Below are 20,825 nucleotides of genomic sequence, written 5' to 3' on the forward strand. Positions count from 1 at the left end.
TTGCTAATTGGAGAATAAAATACATAAAAATGTCACACAAAAGGGACTTGCAGTACTGCTGCAGCGTGAAGGTGCTTGTCACTGCCGTTCTTCCATAGAGGACAAGTTAGTGTTTTTATTGGACATTTTCATTGGATATATTTTTATATTTCTGTTAAGCACAATATCAAAAACAAGCATATTGTTCATATCAATATAGACTGGATTTGATGCGACGGTCTCATGTTTCAAGATGGCGGCGCCCGAGTGCAAGCTAGTTATGACAGCTGCGTTTTTAGTGTTTAATCGTGCTTTATTTATTACTTCCTTATTGTTTTGTGTCATGCCGACCCCTTGAGCAAGTGTGCAGCAATGGATGATCATCTTATTACGTTTGTAGCTTGCCGCTTGCGCCATTGTTGACACTCAAGAGCAGCAGAGTTAGCTGTAAGTGCTAACAGCGCTAACCCGGCTAAGTACAGCATGATTGCACTGAAGATTGAACATTATATTTAACTTTTTCTATATTTAAAAAAGAGAACATACTATTTTATTTCAGTGGCTATTTTTCGATAAGAATATATTTTTCTGTATTTTTCAGAAAGTCAAATGCTTTCAAGATATTTTTATGCTCTGCTGAATGAATTACTGAATTTCACTTCCAAGATGGAGCATTATTTACCAAACAAAGTATCAGAACCTTTCCTGGGGAAGACTATGGTGGATGTATCTGTACTTCATACACATCAAAGGTAAGAACACAAATAGGGATGTCCGATATTGGATTTTTTGCCAATCTGCCAATATTGTCCAACTCTCAATTTCCGATAACGATATCAGCTGACAGCGATATGTATAACATGACATATTGTATACAACAATAACTTTCTGTCCTCTCATATTTAGTGTCAGATTTCACAGCGTCATTCTGTCATGGTTTTTCAAAAATATATGAATCAATAAATCATGCTGTTTCGTGGTTGCATAAATCCTATTATTGGTCTATTCGTGTGGAATCCTATAATTAATATGCACATTTAAGAAAATGGCGTTATCTGATACAGTTATGGATACATATGGACTCATGCAGTGTATTAACAACACAACAAAATGCACCCCATATTGTACGCTAACCGGACAATGCACGCAAACCGAGGCAAAATTGTGTTGTACATTTTCGACGTTAACCGAAACGCATGCTAATGGGCCATACGCTAAGCGAGGTTCCACTATAAGAATTTTCAAGCATAACAATGGCATAATGAACTAGAATACAAATATACACCCTATTCAAATTGTGAATGTCGTGGTCACTACTTTAATGTTGACAGTCACCAAATGTCTGACAAGCCCGGCTTCACTTTTATACCTTTATACTGTTCCCTCCGCAGCCTGTGTTAGCTAGGTACCTTAACATTACAATCCTATTGTAACAAACACTACTTTCATACTTCATTGAAACTTCTTTTTTTAATTCAGGAGTCTTTATCACCTTTATCAAAGTTCTGGTACTTTTTTGGCCCTGTGGTGGGTTATTTTGTCGCCGTACCTAATTTAATTTAAAAAGTATGCATGCTATGAACTTATAAACCACACACACAATGATGATTAAAGGATTCCCGAAGTGTCCTAACTCTAAAAGAAACACTATCTGAGACAGAGTCACCAACCTGTGGATGCTTTGTTTGGGAATGATACGCCGGCAAACAGACTAGTTTGTTAGGTGCACCGTTTGGCCGTGCAAAAACTTGCTTTCTTTTCGACATTTGATTTGTCAAAAGGATTTGCTCAGCAGAATGAAATAGCTGACTATTTGATTGAAGGAAGGAAGTTTGCTTCTTGAAGTCTCAATGACCCGGGCAAGCTACCGCATTAGCCAATAATAATTGAGTTTTGGTGTCTGACCCGGAAAATACAGGAAGGACAGCTGGCATCGATTCTGGCGGTAGAAGATGAATGGATGGAACGGAATGCATGAGAATATTTCAATGTATATATTTTGAAGACTGTGATCAAAAGAGCCATAGGTTGCCTGTCCCTGCCCGAAAGGGTTCCTTGCAAAGGCGGCAAGTTTTAACAACTCGGTAGCAGTGCATCACTGTCAACACAAGCTCCTGTCAAAGTCCGTCCGTCACACTCTCTCGGCTTCAAAATATGCTGATGACACAGCCGGCAATCAGTGTTTCGCCACCTATCAACATTCCATATCTCTTCGCATGTGAAAGGAATTTCTCTCTCTTCAACATCCTTGCCACTAAATACTTAAAAAAATTATTACATGCAACATCAACAATTGTCATTTTGTGCTGCATCGCCTGTATAAAAATATGCACACTCTTTGCCAACATATTTGATGACATCTGGCGAACACCCAGCAAGCTTGTCTTTTTCTTTCTGGTACTTACGGTATACATTCCCAGTCAGCACGTGCGCTGGTCTTAAATTACATGAAATATAGTCTGTGCCGTTTAGAATGTCAGTCCGCATATGTCTTTCTGCGTGATTACAATAATTAGTAATAACATGTCTATCAATGGTGTGCTTCAATGTATAGTAATTATTATTATGTATGCACCCGATAATACACTGTATTGTATAAGGTAATATGTTTGAACATTGCTGCTCCAACCGTTAACTGAACATGAGCAGCAAACAGGTCACACATCAACACATTATGCCTCTTTTCCTGTGACGCCACTGGTTGAATTTCATTCATAAACATTGTTTGTGCAAAATAACACAAATACTGCAATAAGCAATACATTTTTTTACCTTTTCTTTCAACAAAATAGTCATTTTAGTCAACTAAAATAACGTGTTCTGCTAATAGAGGGGCAGATTTGTCTTTTCTGTGCGGGTTATTGTGTGTAACTGCTCTCTAGGAGACCACAACTCAATACAAAGGGTCAAAAAATTAGCATAATAGGTCCTCTTTTTGCATAGTAACATTCCAGCTAACTAGTTAGCCTCCAGCTGACTCATCTCATTCTAAAGAAAGGCTCTGAAACAAGAGTGGGGAAGTAGGCTAACATAAGAAGCCAAAAACGTACCACTTCCACACAGAATGGGAGGAGAATTTTTTCCCCACTATGTCATGTGGGACTTTGCATCCATGGCTGATTCCGGGTATTGTTATTGTGTGTACTAACTGCTCTCTAGGAGACCACAACTCAATACAAAGGGTCAAAAAATTAGCATAATAGGTCCTCTTTTTGCATAGTAACATTCCAGCTAACTAGTTAGCCTCCAGCTGACTCATCTCATTCTAAAGAAAGGCTCTGAAACAGAGTGGGGAAGTAGGCTAACATAAGAAGCCAAAAACATACCACTTCCACACAGAATGGGAGGCGAATTTTTTTCCTCTGTCATGTAGGACTTTGCATCCATGGCTGACTCCGGGTATTGTCTCATCAATGTAACATTACGGACGCCTAGTGAGCAGAATACGACATTTGACTTCCTTTTCGATATTTTTTGACAAATAATAGGCCATAGTCAACCACATAGTCAAACAGCACTCACTTATTAATACATTTTTCAAAAAACACAATGGAGTGAGGGAATGATGTTGGAACAGCAAAGTGGCGAGGGAGGACTATATAATATGATATTTAATTTTGATCCCCAATCATAACACTGAGCATTTACATTTTTGACGCTGTTTAGTTGTAATAAACATACAGGGTGTTTTTTTCTGGTTCTGAAAGTTTTTTTTAAATACATTCAATCCAGGGAGACCGAATAGGAGATGCGGTGCCAACAAGCAACAAGTGTGAGACATCCTAGATTTCTTAAGATCTCCCACATTTTCCTGCATTATTCACCATCCGCCTACGTGGGGATTAGTTGTGCTCTTTTATGTAGGTCATGCTATTGCTGTTAGATAATAACATGACATTTCCTGCTCTGAGGAAGACCTCCCTACATAATAAAAGCTTTGTGATGTGTCCTTTACATCCTGTTCCTTCAAAGTGCAGTACAGGGCTTTATACATAAGAAAGGAGGGAAGAGAAAAAAAACGAAAGGGTTTGTTTGAATCGCAACGCAGATTCTACCTACATATGATTTGCCGGGTATTGATGATGTCATCGTGACCCTCTGTTGGCGCACTGACTGTCATTAATTAGACTGTGCCACTGCTGTTCGCTCTGTGTTCCCATGGTAACCATGTGTGGTGTCTACTTCCCCCAACCGAGGCAACCATGTCCATCAAGCCAACGGGTTTCATTTTCTTCAGGTTCAGATTGCACCTCGGCATTTGTGAAATGTGATTTATCACCGGGATTATATATTATATCGTTGTCAAGTATAAATATTGATGTCCATACAAAAGACACAAAAGACACACTCTTGATGAAATTATACGTCACATACCATAATTCAAATCCCAGCAGATGTAAAAGCAGCAATTGAACAATCACCATAAAAAAAAAATACGTCAGTGCCTTCTTCAGTGTCTCTAAAAGAACACTTGCAGGAGCATTAGGGGTTTAGCATCACCCAACAAGACTGGAAAGCTCTCTTTGGAAAAGGGCACTGGTCAGAGTGGAGTCTAATTATCATACCTTCCCCTCAGCAGTGCTGTTCTGTGTGCAGCATCTGTCTCAACAACAGCAGCTTCACGCTAATCCTCCGCAGGGCAGCAGCTGAACCCTTGCACTCTCATTCAGAGGTCGAGTGGCTGGATGAGCTTGTCGGTGATCGCTTAAAACATCCTCACCCGCTGTGCTCTGCAGAGCAACACGGGCCCTTCAACCTGTATTTTCACAACCTGCCCCGTTTGAACGCGCTAAAGATCCACAGTAATTGGCATTATTTTTACATGGATTAAATAATCATAGAGAACCACTGGTGTACAGCAATACTGCAAATGTCGGGATCGATTCAATACCAAGTAATACAGGTACAGCCAGTTCCCTTGTGTAGCCCACATGCTAACAGTATAGGATGATTTAACAATATTAACAAAATAATACAGCGGTACCTCGCTTTTCGTTGTCGAAGTTGAGACGAAAAAACTGAAACTAAATTTTCCCATTGGAAATAATGTAAATCCAATCGCACTTTTTTTCATAGGTTGGCTGTTCCTGCGACTTATACTCCAGAGCGATTTATATATTAAAATATATATATATAATTTGACAGACGTGCCCTGTGATTGGCTGGCGACCAGTCCAGGGTGTACTCCGCCTCTCGCACGAAGACAGCTGGGATAGGCTCAAGCACCCCCCCCGCGACCCTTGTGAGGAAAAAGCGGTAGAAAATGAATGAATGAATGAATGAATTTGACAGACAGCCACAAGAGGGCACTCTGGACTTTCGCACCGACATCTCAACAATTCCATATTTAAACACTAAACGTTAACTTACAAAGACAACTGAGAACGACAGAACAGAAATGCCCCCCCAAAAGAAAATTATATTCTGCAGACTACAAGCTGCAAGTAGTGAAATTTGCAGCTGAAAACAGTAATCGAAAGTAATCGAGAGAAAGTTTGGAGTAAGTGAGAAACTTGTTAGGGACTGACGTAAAGCGAAGGCTACTCTTACTGCGATGAAGAAAACAAAACAGTTACTGTACTTAAAACTATGTTACATAAACCTTGGACACCTTTTCTGTTCATGTTTATTTTTGTGTAGCTGAATAACCATTGTGTTAAAATAAATTAGTTGTGTAAAATAAATTAGACTTAGACTACATAATTATGCATTTTTGGCCTTGTTCCACTTATACTCCGGAGCGACTTATAGTCCAGAAAACACGGTAATTCATTCTAAACACCCCTAAATATTAGCAAAAATACATTTTATAGAGAATAATTATAGATTTACATGCACATATAATGGGAAATTATTCGAAATGAGGAATGGATGGAACGAATTGTTAAATTGCATGGCCCCGTGGCAGGTTATTTAGCAGTCACAGCCCCACAGACATTGAGTAAGCAACACATAGGGTGCTTTGTTTTGCTATAAGATACAGTACAGGGCAAACTGACTATTCTGTTACTGCAATATTGTATGAAAACCAAGACAGCATACGAAAACAAAACAAATTTGGGCAAAAATGTTTGACCAAAGAAACAATCATACAAAAACTGAGGCATACAAAAACCAAGATTTGACGTCAATAGTGCAAAATAAGTAAACAAAAGCAAAAACTACTATTGCTTGCCCTCAAAATGTGTGCCCAAGGTCTTTTTTTTTACAAATGTTATATATATATATATATATATATATATATATATATATATATATAGCAATATGAACAATGTAACAATATGAACAACAAAACACAGATATATGTGAAAATATTGATAATGTATTGACCCAAGACTGCCACTACCCTTGCTATATATCAATACTACCAATCAGGTTGCATTTCCATTCACTCATGTTTCCTTTTTATGCATATAGAAGAACACAACCTCCCCCACACGGCATGACTTGATAGGTGTCCACCTCATTTCAGTGAGAAAAGCAGATGTCTAAAATCTCCTCCAGATTTTGATTATTCACAATGAATCATCACATTATTCCGAGCCTGTTATTGTGCGCTGCTGGTCAGGCAGTGTGTGAGCAAATAGCGTATGTGGGTCATGATTCTAGGGCATGGGTGGAAAGGGCAAAGCTGCTCCGTCTACGTTGCAACGTCTCAAGCTCTGATTTTTGTTTCACTGACTGCCTACTCAGAGACGTCGACTCTCTTCAAATAAGACAAAAAGACTGTGCTAATAAACAGCACAAATGTTTTTTTTTTTTTTAGATGAATTTACTGGAGAGTAATTGTGAAACCAAAAGCAGTCGCTCTCTCACGCCATGCCGTGGCTTCTCAAGTGAACTCAAACAGCTTTTTGTAAGCAAGCCATGGAAAAAATGACTTTATGTCTTCATTCCTGTCTCTTGCTCCTGGATTTTCCTTGTAATGAAACTAAGTTCCATTTTTCTAAAGAGCAGAACTCCCTTTTGTTGAGTCTGTTTCTCCCAAGATAGGTAAGCATCTTACGGTTGTATTCCCAACAAAAAATAAGTCTGTGTACTGAACTGCACTTGTCTAAGTTACTTCTAAAACTAAACCAAAAAAACAAATGACATGTTTATGTAATTAACTCTCCACAGCTGCGGACGTCATTTATTCTCCAGTGACGCCCGACTCTCTAAGACAAATGAGTGTGCACATAATCAGAATACGCCTGACCAGGAAAGTAGGCTAATAACATCTACATTTTTAATGACAAAAAAAATAGCTGGCTCGTTAGCACTCTGGAAAGAAGGAAAATAATCACATCGTCTAGTTTGCACAGTCTGAGCATTGACAGATGTATTCAAGTTTGATTAAAAGTACAATGAAATATTGTTTGGCTGCTGAAAGGCCACGATGCGTGAATAGAATGGAGTGTACACAAACAAACCGTGTAGCGCGCTCATAATTTATGAACGTCCTTGAGCAAACTCTTAAATCAATTCTAGGTCTGACATTACAACTCAACCTCGCATGCTGCCGCCCATCATGCAGCAAGAGGAGAAAACCCACATCCAAAAAGCCTCCTGAGTTAGTTATGGTTTGAGGGAATAAACATATATTTAAAACAAATAGGATGGGTCATATATGGGTAACCAGTAATTGGTTCCAGACATGACCCTGGCAAAGTAGGATTCCTTATTTATAAATGAAATATTTTCATAGTTAGATCATAGAAAACCCGTGTCTGAATATGGTTTTAACATTATTAGAGCCCTCTAGACAAAAACTAACAGCCCTATATTCACCTTAAACTTGTGTTACCCAATATTGTAGACATAATAAGAGTAAATAAGCCAGTTATGACGTAAATAAACTCATGCTCACGTGTGTTGCTATAAATGTGTTCTCTCGGACAGTAAGTGAATGTCAGGAGTTCCCAGTTTTTGGAACCCATTAGTCGGTGAAAATTCCTGTTTTGCCGAGCATTTGTGAGTCAGTGAAACTCAAGTTGTCTTAAGCACTCACGAGTCAATTAATCCTATGGGCTGAATGAGTGAATCGTTCATTTTAAGTCGAATCGTTCAAGCCTGTGATGCAGATTGAGCAGTTAAAACAGAGGTGGGCTAACTATAACTAGATAAATAATATATAAAACATTCATTCATGTTCTACCGCTTATCCTCACAAGGGTTGCGGGGGTGCTGGAGCCTATCCCAGCTGTCTTCAGGCCAGAGGCGGGGTACACCCTGGACTGGTCGCCAGCCAATCACAGGGCACATATAGACAAACAACCATTCACACTCACATTCATACCTATGGACAATTTGGAGTCGCCAATTAACCTAGCATGTTTATGGAATGTGGGAAGAAACCGGAGTACCCGGGGAAAACCCACGCATGCACGGGGAGAACATGCAAACTCCACACAAAGATGCCCAAGCAGAGAATCGAACCCAGGTTTTTCCAGATCTCCTGACTGTGTGGCCAACATGGAAAGCACTCCACCACCGTGCGGCCGAGCAGGAAGTTATAGGTGTAATTTTGACATGCATGCTGCGTGTAGACATATATTTGGTCACATACTGTATGTATGTGTTTGTTATCACCGTGTGGTTGAGGTGGTTGTTTGGAATGCTGCATATAAAATGTTGCCCAGGCTGTGTTAACAGTTTCTTGTGGCTACTTCCTGTGTGATTTCAAGTCACCACAATAGCATTGACATTCATGTTGCCGCTTACTCCTTTGAAGTTAAAAAAAAAAAAACAATAATTAGAAGCGTACAGCGGGCCAGATGAAGACACTTGGCAGGTTGCAGGCTACAGTTTGTCCACCCATGAGTTAGAGTACAGTTGCACAATTAGTGACATGTAACCTGATTTTCTTTTTTAATAGAGGGGATTACCCAGTTCAGTAAAAAACTTGTTTCAAACGACTGGTTGATGACTGGCACATTTTTAGTCTGTTGTATGTGGTGATCAGCTCTAGCGGTCACTTTCGTCTCCCATCATTCCCAGTTATGCAGACATCCCACTGATTATTATTCATATTGTGAGTTCGATTATACTAGACATAAGCCACGTTTACATGAGATTTTCCTCTTTCCGAATGAAATCTTTCTGAATGACGTACCAGAAAACAGTGTATATATGGAAAGGAATATTCCAATCTCCTGTCTACATGCAGCGCTATAATCAAACGGAATAGTCAATGGGGCATGCGCAGTAAAACGTAAACAACATCATGTGATTCATCAAAGATGGCGGACGAGAGTGTGATTACCACAGTTGTTGGGACAGTTGCTACGCTTTTTTTAAAGCAACAACTTGAACGTTCAGTTCTTTTAAAGTGTGTATCAAAAACGAACTTTCCGCCGTCGTCCAGTGACGACTGCTCGCCGCCATTTTCAAAACCTGAGAGACGTCTGCGTGTTACATCACAGCTGAGCATGCGCTGAAAGAACGCACCCTGACAACTTTCCGATTGAGCGGGTACAAGATACCTCAATCGGATTGGGGAAAGGAATATTCCACCCCTGTGAATCCGATTTTATATATTCATTCGGATTGGCACTTTTCTTTTGAAAACAAAGGTTAGATTCTTTCCGTTTGAGCAAATAACCCGAATGGAATTGGAATATTTGGGTCCATGTAAACGTGGCTATAGATGTAATACAAGTGAGGGAAAGATGTGATGGGAAAGATCTATGTTCCTACTATGATCTATGCTCATGAGCTTTGGATAGTGACCGAAAGGACAGCCAAAAATAGTTTTCTCTGCATAGTGGCTGGGCTCTCCCTTAGAGGTGTTTGACTGGGAGGAGGCGATGGAATGACTATGTCTCTCAACTGGCCTGGGAGAGGGAAGTCTGGGCATCTTCGCTCAGTTTTCTGCCCCCATGACCCAACCTCAGATAAGAACATGGATGGTTTAATGGATGGAGAATTTGTAAAAAAAACAGCGAGTGACGAACACATTGAAGTGGACCGTCGATATGTTAAGTAAACAGGGTCTCCATCTGCAAAGCAGCTGGTTGGTGATCTCCTCCACTGTGTTGATGAGCCATGTTGTAATGACACATGCAGCCTACACCCTGAGCAAAAGATATGAGTCATAAATAGGTCACACGCAGTCAGTTGGCCAAGGGGTATTGTAAAACCATTTATCGTTTTGCCCCTGGAATACAAAGTGTAGTCACACCCAATTCTCTATGGTGGCTTTGTGTTATGAATGAAAGGTATAGGCAGTGTCAAGTGGTGTGAATCAGCTCGGCTTAAAAAAGGAATCTGATGAACACGGTTGCCAACTCCCTGAAAAATAAACAAGGGACACCTTGATGACAGGGCTGGCTGACCTGACTGTCTTCACCACTTGGAAAGATAATCAATATATATTACTTTATATATTTTACGTATTCTAAATTAAGAATTTCCAAGCATACAATTTACTGAATGAACAAAACACCTACAAATTGTAATATGTAGTATTCTACACTGGTCACTAGGTAGTACAGTAAACCTCGGATATATCGGACTCGGATATATCGGAAATTCGCTCACAACGGACAGATAAAAAAGAACCGATTTTTCTGTAATGCATTTCCAATAAAAATTTTATAACGGATTTCGCCTATTTCGGACAAAATCTCCAGTCCCGTTCCAATGCATTTCCATTAAATTTCCCTCGCATATATCGGCTGGCCGCATCGTGGCGCTCCGATTCGCCGAATCGTGACAGGCCGCTATACGACGTCATTTGCAGCGTTTGCAGCGTTGCCTGCGCGTACAGGTACATTGGAAACATAGTCAAGGAAGTGCCTTTTTATAACGGATAAAATCCGATTTACGCATATACCAGATATAAATCCGATATATGCGTAAAACGGACATTTTCCGGTATACGCATATAACGGATTTCGCTTATATCGGACAAAACCAGTGGGAACAATTGAATCCGATATATCCGAGGTTTACTGTAATAGGGTTACTAGGGTGTCTTGTGTAGTTTTAAGCTGCTGTTTCGAGTGTGGCCTATAGAGGGCAGTGACTTTCTGCAAGCTGGGATGGAGCTAACGTTTAGGAAATAAATCTGTACAAGTGAGAGCTGGGAAGCGTTGAACTGTTCAACTGTGTAGTTCCCTGTGTATATTTCAAATAAAAAGGCTGACTAATTTACAACCATTCTTACATGGTGTCATTCAGCAGTCATTACATTACACTGGTGAGAAATAGCCATGGCAGGAAGTACGCTGTCAAGAAAAACAACTCTCCCAATGCTAATGTGTGAAGTTATCATATTGATGTCTTAAATGTTTTATTTTTTGTTATTATGACTACTATAGTGGCTAGCATGCTGGACACACAGATCAAGAAATCACCAAATCTCCCCCCATATTCCAAAAAACATGCTTGTTCAGTTAATAGGCGATGCTAAATTGTCCATAGGTATGAATGTGAGTGTGAATGGTTGTTTGTCTATATGTGCCCTGTGATTGGCTAGCGGCCAGTCCAGGCTGTACCCCGCTTCTCACCTGAAGACAGCTAGGATAGGCTCCAGCATACCCCCACCACCCTAGTGTATATTGGGTAACACGTGACAACAAGGGTGTTATTTCATGTCTAGAGGGCTCTGATAAAACAGGTTTTCTATGCTCTAACTACGAAAATATTTCTTAATGAATAAGCAATCTTAATTTGTGGAAATTCACTTATCACGCTCAGTTCTGGAACCAATTAACTGTGGTAAACGAGAGATTAATGTGTATAATACTATTTTTAATCTATCAATTCTACTTGTTTATTTCACTAAAAAATAATAATATAGGATATTGGCTTTAACCAAAGCGGTCAAGGGTTCCCACAGGTCTTGTCATCCCTCATGTTTCTTATGTGTCAATCACTATCAGCATGATATTTCATGTCATACTGTCCGTGTAGACTACAGAAAAAGCTCACTGGCAAAGAGCACGGTGCCCTTTGAAGACACTATTGTGCACTCTCTCCAACCACGTACTTCCCTTTCCAATTGGGACCTTTTTGTCTCCCTTGAAGGAGCACTGTGGTTGCTGTTGCATTCAGTCCGTCTTGGCAGTATCCAAGACTTGTGAAGCACCCTCATCCCTGTCAACCATACGGTAAAGCAGGTATGAGTTGGGAATAAGTTTGTGGTAAAATTACGTATTAAGCACCTCAATACAGGACGGATACTTTCTAAATACAGGACAATCCCGTTTTCCGAGGGACGGTTACAAAACCTACTGAATGGATTTATTCAGATCCTAATACAACAAAAAGATTAACTCCTCACACTACATGTTCATATGCTTATCGCTGGTAAAGCCACTTGATTCAGGCCACAAATAAAAAGGCGTATCGTAAAAGATGAAATCTTCTTTCATGCCTCAGTGAATTCAAGCCTGCAGCTACCGAGGGCAATGTGTGTGTGTGTGCGCTTTGGCGCAAGAGATCAGCGACAGCAGCAAGGGCGATGACGTCTGTAGAGAAAGTTATATAACCAGAGCTGAACATTTGTTCTGTCACAGTTACAAGGTCATGGAGGGTGGCATGAATACCAGTCATAGCCTCCACAGTCATGTGCAACATAATTCCACTACCCATATAACACCAGGTAGAACAATGGAAGGCGACGGTACAATGACGTGTAGCCATGTACATACAGGAATGATGATCACTAGGGAAGGGGGATATATATTGCAGTCTAACACTTGCTATAACAATATTTGTCATAATACTGTATCTTCATTGGTGTGTAACTAACCATTAAAAAAAAGGACTACAGGTTAGGCTCCTTTTTTGGCTGCTGACATATGCAGTAACATTTCCGGTTTTCAGACGAGTGCAATCACCGTAGGGATTGGCCATACTGCATATTTTGGTATCAATCTGATACCAAGTAAGTAAAAGGGCCAATGTTACTAATCGTGATATTTTTTCAATGGAGTTTAATGAAGTATCTTATTTGTGAATAGTTTAACAATATTTAATACAACAATATATGCAAAACTACACAGTAATTCTTTTATTACATACAAAATAATGTATATAGTAGAAAATAACTAAAAACTACTATTGGCTGCCCCCCAAAGCCCCTCTGTGTCCAGTTATTTTATTCCCTGAGTTTGTCTATATATATGTGTGTGTGTGTGTGTGTGTGTGTGTGTGTGTGTGTGTGTGTGTGTGTGTGTGTGTGTGTGTGTGTGTGTGTGTGTGTGTGTGTGTATGTATGTATGTATATATATGTATATGTGTGTGTGTGTATATGTATGTATGTATGTATGTATGTATGTATGTATGTATGTATGTATGTATGTATGTATGTATGTATGTATGTATGTATGTATGTATGTATGTATGTATGTATGTATGTATGTATGTATGTATGTATGTATGTATGTATGTATGTATGTATGTATGTATGCATATGTGTATATGTGTATATATGTACATATATATACATGTATGTATATATGTATATATATATAATATATATGTATATATATTGTATATATGTGTGTGTATATATATGTGTGTGTGTGTATATATGTACAGTATACATATTTATCAATACATTTGTCCCTTGCCATTTGTCCAAATGTCACGGCTTCATTCTATCACAATTTTATAAAAATATATTCATAAATCCTGCTGTTTTGTCATTGAGTGCAGCCTATTATTAGTCAAAACTTGCATATTTAAGCAAATGTGACCTGTTTTTCCCCTAAATTCAGCATTTTCAAGCATAATTGCATGACTTTTCTCATCAGTTTCCCAAAGCAGGTACCAACAATGGTTCTCCCCAGGAAGAATGTTTACGTACGGTAGTTCTATAACCTTGGAAAGGTGATGGTGCTGTTGTATATCCAGTTTCACTTTGGTGTCAAAGTACAAGAGGTCATCAGTAGACGTTTACACTGCTGCTTGTAAGCAGCTGTATATTTTAGCTACATAGTATGAAAGCACAACATTTTAACTGATGATATGAGGTGATATCAGTGGTGTTTGACGTGCATGTCAAATGAGTACTGTCCCTGCGTTGCTAATGCACAGTCACCACAGTGACCAGTGGGGGCTTTTTTTGTGTTTAAACTGAACCTCCAGTTGATTCAATGCACAAGTCCAAACCTTTCTGACCCACTTATTCTGTGTATGTGAATTATGCCCTACATATTGCAGATATTTGTGCTCCATTTTAAACTCAAAATTTTCAGTTATGAATCAACAAAAAAATGGGGTTATCAGACTTTGAGATGTGCATCACAATTGGATCTACAATGCATAACGTTCCCATCTTGAATGACCGTGCCAGTAATACAAAGTGTAGGACATATTACTATATCGGGTACATATATGCCTCCCAACTATTTCTGTTGTACTTTGGACCACGTAAACTCTGCAGATAACATCAGAAAGCAAATTAGTGTATTATAGTGAACTGTGTTTAACTCTGCTTGTTAACACACCTCAGGCACTGCCTGGCCTGCCAGAGAATAACAATATGTAGCAGGAGGGATCAGTGTTGCCAACTTATTAACATTGTTGCCATACTTTTTTTAAAGTAAAGGGACTTTTGGAGACTAAAATGCTCAGATGGGACAATTACTTCCCATTACAATTGCATCTACGATGCTGCCATTACATCACTCCACCCCATCCACCACAAATAGATTGCCGTCCTGTGATAACTGAACATCTTAAAGAGGTCATTATGTGCTGTTCAGCAACACAGACATTGTTTGCAACGAGGACACTGTTTTGAATTCAAGCGTAACGTCACCTGATCACATTTCTGACAGAGATTTCCATTACTTGGCTGAACCACTGATCCTGATGAGACATGAGCGGGTTTTCTAACGGCTGATAAACTGCTGAGTCAGATCTCCCGGCCACACTGCACAGTAATGCTCTTTCAAAGGAGCCCCAATTCACCCGACCTGAAGACATCGGCCTTTGTGGTTACATGCGTTTACTTCTTTGGGGAACAATTCAGTTCACTTTAAGTCCTCCTGTGACCCTAATGTGGACAAGTGGACATTCTTTACCTCTGCCACTTTTTTCGGTGACATGACATATTTTTCCAGCAAAACGTGAAAAAAAGGCTACACAGCAACAAAGATACTGTATCTGTAACATGAGAGCGCCCTATCTAACTCTCACACTGACGGTCCGGTGGGTTTCGGAAACAATAACAGGATTAACAGTACTGTAAATGCAAGCAAGAGCAAGGTAAATATGCATAACATTAGTTACACCTGCACTATCTAATAAGAGCGGCTGTATTGCTGTAAATCCTGCCTGTTCAAGGATAATCATACTCCATTTTGGTTGGCGCTTTCAGAGAGATATCACCATGCCATAACATCTTTATATTTCAAGCGCCTAAACAACAACCACAGTTGAAAACAAAGTGCAGTGCAAGTGCAACAGAGATAAGACAAGCACAGCTAAAAACACAATAGTCCTATAATAAACACAATAAAACAAAATGAAATCAATGTGTCCTGCTGGCTCAAACGCCAGAGAAGATATTATCAGATATGTTTATAATTGTGGTTTCTGGAGAACTGTACTGCCTCTGAGAGTCTAAATATTAGACCCACAGCACACTTGTACATCATCACAAACTACAATACCAGTAAGAAATATTGTTAAATATTGGCAGCAGCTCTTTCCCTCTGTTGTGTGATGTGTGATGATACATGACATGACATTCCCTTAAAACTGCATGTAGTCAGCCATGGCAAAAGTTTTCCTCCTATTCCGTGTGGAAGTGGTAAATGTTTGGCTTCTTAGTCCTTCTTCCCCACAGCATAGGAAACCCTTTCTTAAGTTTACAATACATACATTTGAGGATGAGTGGTTAGCGCTCAGGAGACCTCTGGGGTTTGATTCCCCGCTCAGGCATCTAGGAGACCGCTGTTCGATTCCCCGTTCGGGCATCTCTGTGTGGAGTTTGCATGTTCTCCCCGTGGGTTTTCTCCATTTTCCTCCCACATTCCAAAAACATGCATGCTAGGTTCATGCTAGGTTAATTGGCACATTCCAAAAACATGCATGCCAGGTTAATGCTAGGTTAATTGGCACATTCCAAAAACATTCATACCACAGGTATGAATGTGAGTGTGGTGTGAATGGTTGTTTGTCTATATGTGCCCTTTGATTGGCTGGCAACCAGTCCAGGGTGTACCTCTCTTTTTAGCTGATTTTGTATCTTTAGAATGCACAGAAGAACAAAAGAGGCATGTTCAAGTCTCATATAAACAATGGGCAAAATTCCATTGCCTTTTAATCAAATTAGAGGAGGGCGAATTGGAAGCTAACATAAGATAGGATTGATATATTTCATATATTTATGTGTTGATATACTGTTTATCTAACGGATGCCAGCTGGTGTAGACCTCATTTACTGGACAATGAGTGGACACCTCAGACTTTCGGCTTTCCGGCTAGGGTTGCGCAACTGTCATTTAGTGGTGATCTGTGAACGCGGGTTCGAGCCCCGGCACGTTGCATGGCTGGAAAATATGTTCATTGTGTTTTATCATGGTGAGCAAAATCATTCAGTGATCTTGGAAAATTTGAAGTGAAAAATATTGGTATCTGTATTTACTTGGTATGGGATCGATATCGCCCACCCCAGTCGTTCGTGCTATTTAAAGCCTGGGAGTTTGCCTGCTGTGCAATTATAGTCAAGTAGAATCCTGCCATATTCCATGTGTGTTTGCGATGCACCACGCTTGAACATTCAACATTCATCTTGATGTGGAACGCGGTGTCTCTGTTTCCTTAAAGAGACAGAGAGCACAAATGAGCCCTTTTGCTGCTGCACAGACCTCTGCCATTTGTGCATGCCCAGTCACACTAAGCAGCTCTAGCAATAGTCAGACTAGCGTTCAGTTTAAGCTTGCGGGACATGGCCCAGTAACCTACTTTTCCATGCTCTGTAACATCTGAGAGGAGGCTCTGTGCCATCACTTAACTAACCTTCGGCACAGCATAGTTTCGAGATGCATACGCGGAAACACAATTACATGTCAAAATAAAACCTGCTAGACGTTCCTACTTGACATGATTATGCATATTTACTGGGTTCATGTATCATGACGATCCTGTGCTGACTTAACCTAGTCCTGATTTATGCAATATCCAAGTCAGACATTATGTCATCACTGCATGTTCAGTTCAAACACCCTTTCCAGTGCTTCTCATACTTTGTAGTCACCTCGTCCAAGTTGTTACGCAGTGACAGCACTGCAGATAAGCACCGGAGGGGCAAGTGTCCGGGTCATGAGGCTGCTGGCCCAAATGTTTAGCAGCATGATGTAAAAGGAGCATATGGTGCACTGAATAGCCCACTTGAGTCAGTCATGGAGAGACCCGTCTCGACCCGCTCAGCTGTCAGCACACATCCTCTTCATCACTTTTCACTGCTACGGTTGGCCAACCCCAGCAAACTGGTAAAAATCGCTCCAGTTCATCGATTTAGGCATAAATCATTCCAAATAAAAATAAAGTTTTCCAGGTCTCCATGCTATACCTGTTAATTACCTGTTAGTTACCTATTACCTATAAATATGGAATTCGTGTGTCACATTATATATATAACGACAAGCATGACCATGAATGGAACCTATTGAGTGCTTTTAAGTGTGCTAAAGTGAGCCCTGAGCGCGTGCGTGTATGCGTGTATGTGTAAAAGTACAACAGCACAAAAGTCCCGAGTAAGAAAAGTGCACAAAATGTTCTTACCTGACTTGTTCGAAATGCAGGTCAGACACACGCAGAAGCTCGAAGCCGCGACACAAAACAGATGTCCTACATTCCAAAAAAAAAAAAAAAGTTGCCCAGAAATGAAACTGACACTGTCACGTCTCCGTCCGTCAAGGGCCGCCTTTTTTCTTTTTAGCAACAAGGAGTCCGGACCCAAAGTGTCCCGGTACTGAATGTATTTAAACGCCACACGCCAGATCACACCCCGCGCTGTGCGGACTGAACATGAGGACTGCTTGAACGTTTGAGTCTTTGCAGCCAGTGAGTGGACACGGTTTAGCCCCGCCCACTGGACACAGCAAGTTTGTGTGTGAGAGAGCGACGTTGACGATAATGTATTATCGTCAATATACTGTATTATCGTCAACATCGCTCTCTCACACACAAAAAGTGCTATCCCACTTTTACACTGCTTTCCTAAACACTGTCTAATAGTTTACCTTTTATAATTCACAAAGTGTATTTGAAAAAGTGCTTAAGTACTTTGTCAAATACATTTTCCAAACACAATTATATTTAACATTGTACGTTTTCTTTTTTATGTGAAAATTTACTATTAAACGGACCATTTTCTGGTTTCAGCATTTGCTGAAAACATAATCACATCCTTATATTAGCTTCGAAATGAAAAAAAAATGATTTAGCCACAGAGCACAGCAGTCAACTAAAAGTCAAGTTTATTAAAATCCAAATAAATAAAGGAAAATGAAAACATGAGTTAAATTATGAGTTAGTTTTTTCAGTTTTCAAATTAATCATGATTAATTAATCATGATTAATCAAAATTTGCTCCTTTGCGTGAAATATGCTTGTTTTTACTGTGTATATATATATTTATATATATATATATATAATTTGTTCTTCGATAGTTGCAGAATCACACTCCAACCATTATTATCAGCCACTACGGGTTGCGTTGAAAGACAGCACGTAACTTAAGTTGAATTTGCATGTTTTTAATTCAGATATGGGAGCATACTTAAATGCGTCAAATTGCACTTCCATGTTCATGTTAGTGAGAGATATCCACTTACTGTTTTTTTTTCCAAGACCGTGATTTTCGGAATGTCTGTGAATGCAACATGTTGTTACTTTTAGTTCCTATTTCTGAAAACATTTTTGTCACCATGGCAAGCTAGCTCGAGCAAGATATAACTCAGGGTAGGAATAGCCTTAAAAAAGTAAAAATAGTAATACAGTATTTGACCGATTATTTCCAAATCCTGTTTATCAGAGAAAAAAATATATTTTTTTGTTAGCTAGCTTGCCCTTTAAAAAATAAAACATGTAATAGAAAAGTTAATTGCTTGTTTTATTTCCAAAAATTAAAAAAAAATAGCTAAAAGTCAGGAAAGAAATAACCTTGTAGACAACAAAACTGGATAGCTAGCTAGCAAAATCTAGATACTATATCCATCACTATTTCATAACAATATTTTTTTAAAGTATCAGTATGTACTACACGAAACTTCAATCTTCAATGCAGCTCCCAGCCTGTGAAGATAAATACACCATCTAAAAAGGTCTGTGAGGAAGCTTTCATTTCAAAGTAAGGACACGTCTCTCCAAGTTAGTTACACATTTGGAAACTGTATGACTGTTCAAATACACAAAACATGTGTTTGCTCATGCTGATGAGAGAATAACCCTGCCACAGATGTTCATGGTTGTCTTCACAAAATAAAAAAATCTGGGCTTGATTGATGCTGGACTTTGCGGTATGTACTGTTAGCAGTTTCCAAGTCAGTGATGGACTACACTGGAATGAGATAGATACTTTATTGAGAAGTAGCAGTATTGTGTTACCATTCCATTCCTAATATCTTCTAGTACATGACAGGATATGGACATATTAGGGTCAAATTGTGTGTGAACATACCAGATATGAGCAGTAAAGAAATAAATGCAGTTAATGTTAGTTATAAGTTGGAATTAGAAAGTGCAACAAGCCAATTAAAAAAAAAGCTGGGGGCCACAAATAACCCCCCCAGGCCACACTTTGCACACCCCTGACCTACATAAACAAGTGTCACATTGTACAAATGTCTCAGGAATCCCTCGAGGAGCAACACAAAGTGTTTAAGTTGTCGACTTTGCCTCTTGCTTCAATCCGCTCTCCAATCATGATGGGATGTGCTGATCCATGGAGACCCAAACTCCCGACTCTGAGGTCTCCCTGGCGTCTCGGTGACAGATACCAAAGTCTTGAGGCGTGCATGCCCCCACATGTCAGAGGTCTTTTAGCTGCGTCGGAGAGGGCGGGGCCATCACAGTATAAGGCAACAGTTTTTATTATGTTTGTACGGATCAGTGTATAGAGCTATTACTGTAGCGTATAAATGATCTTAAAGGCAATTTTCTTTTTCTGTCCATTGCAGAGTGCACACAGCCACAACACAGGGAACAAAAATCTGCACAATCAATCCCACACCATGATGGATGGGCTTGAGTCACATGCCTCCCTAAAACATCCTTGTCACAGCTCCACTAGCATTCATTACACATTCACGCATCAGCTCATTACTGCTATTTCTCTGATTTTATAGATTTTTTTGAGTCCTTATGATAATTTCTTTGGTTGTCATTACTTGCAAGTGGCGCAATCACAAATATCTTTATTAATGTAGTCAAGGGTTAGCAAGCATGCTATAGGTTTGACTTTATTTCGAGTGCTGCTATTTTATTGATATTATGAGCATTATCATAATATTAACATCTTGATACGCCACCTCTGTGAAGTTGATTAATTATAAATGAGAGAAAAAACAAGTGTTGCATTTATATTTAATAAAGAATGGGCTTTGTGTCGAAAATGGCCCACAGGGATACTTTGAACACCTTTGACCAAGTGTGTGCCTTAAAAAGTGACTAAATAATTATCGGCTTAAAGCAATATTTATTCTTTTTCATTACTTTATTATTGTATTGGTAATACATGATATGGGCTGCAAGCTGGAGTTGGAACATCTGTCTGGGTTTTGAAAATATATTCGAAAATATTGAGATGGAGCGAGTTTGATGTTTTCGTTCTTCAAAGGGAAACAAGACGTCCGATGTCGCTGCCTTTTCGCTAGAGGGCGCTAGCACAAAGGGCCGTG

The 20,825-nt window shown here is 39.5% G+C and overlaps 1 protein-coding gene across 1 annotated transcript in view; it reads right to left on the bottom strand.

Moving 5' to 3' along the window:
- Positions 1-17,957, bottom strand: part of npas2 (neuronal PAS domain protein 2) — a 68,172-nt gene extending 50,215 nt beyond the window's left edge. The window contains exon 1 of the mRNA XM_058088276.1: positions 17,707-17,957. The gene's annotated coding sequence lies outside the window, so the exon portion shown is untranslated. The remainder of the gene's footprint in view (positions 1-17,706) is intronic.
- Positions 17,958-20,825: the final 2,868 nt, after the last annotated feature.

The sequence above is a fragment of the Doryrhamphus excisus genome, chromosome 11, assembly GCF_030265055.1.
Source record: "Doryrhamphus excisus isolate RoL2022-K1 chromosome 11, RoL_Dexc_1.0, whole genome shotgun sequence".
NCBI classification, from domain to species: Eukaryota; Metazoa; Chordata; class Actinopteri; order Syngnathiformes; family Syngnathidae; genus Doryrhamphus; species Doryrhamphus excisus.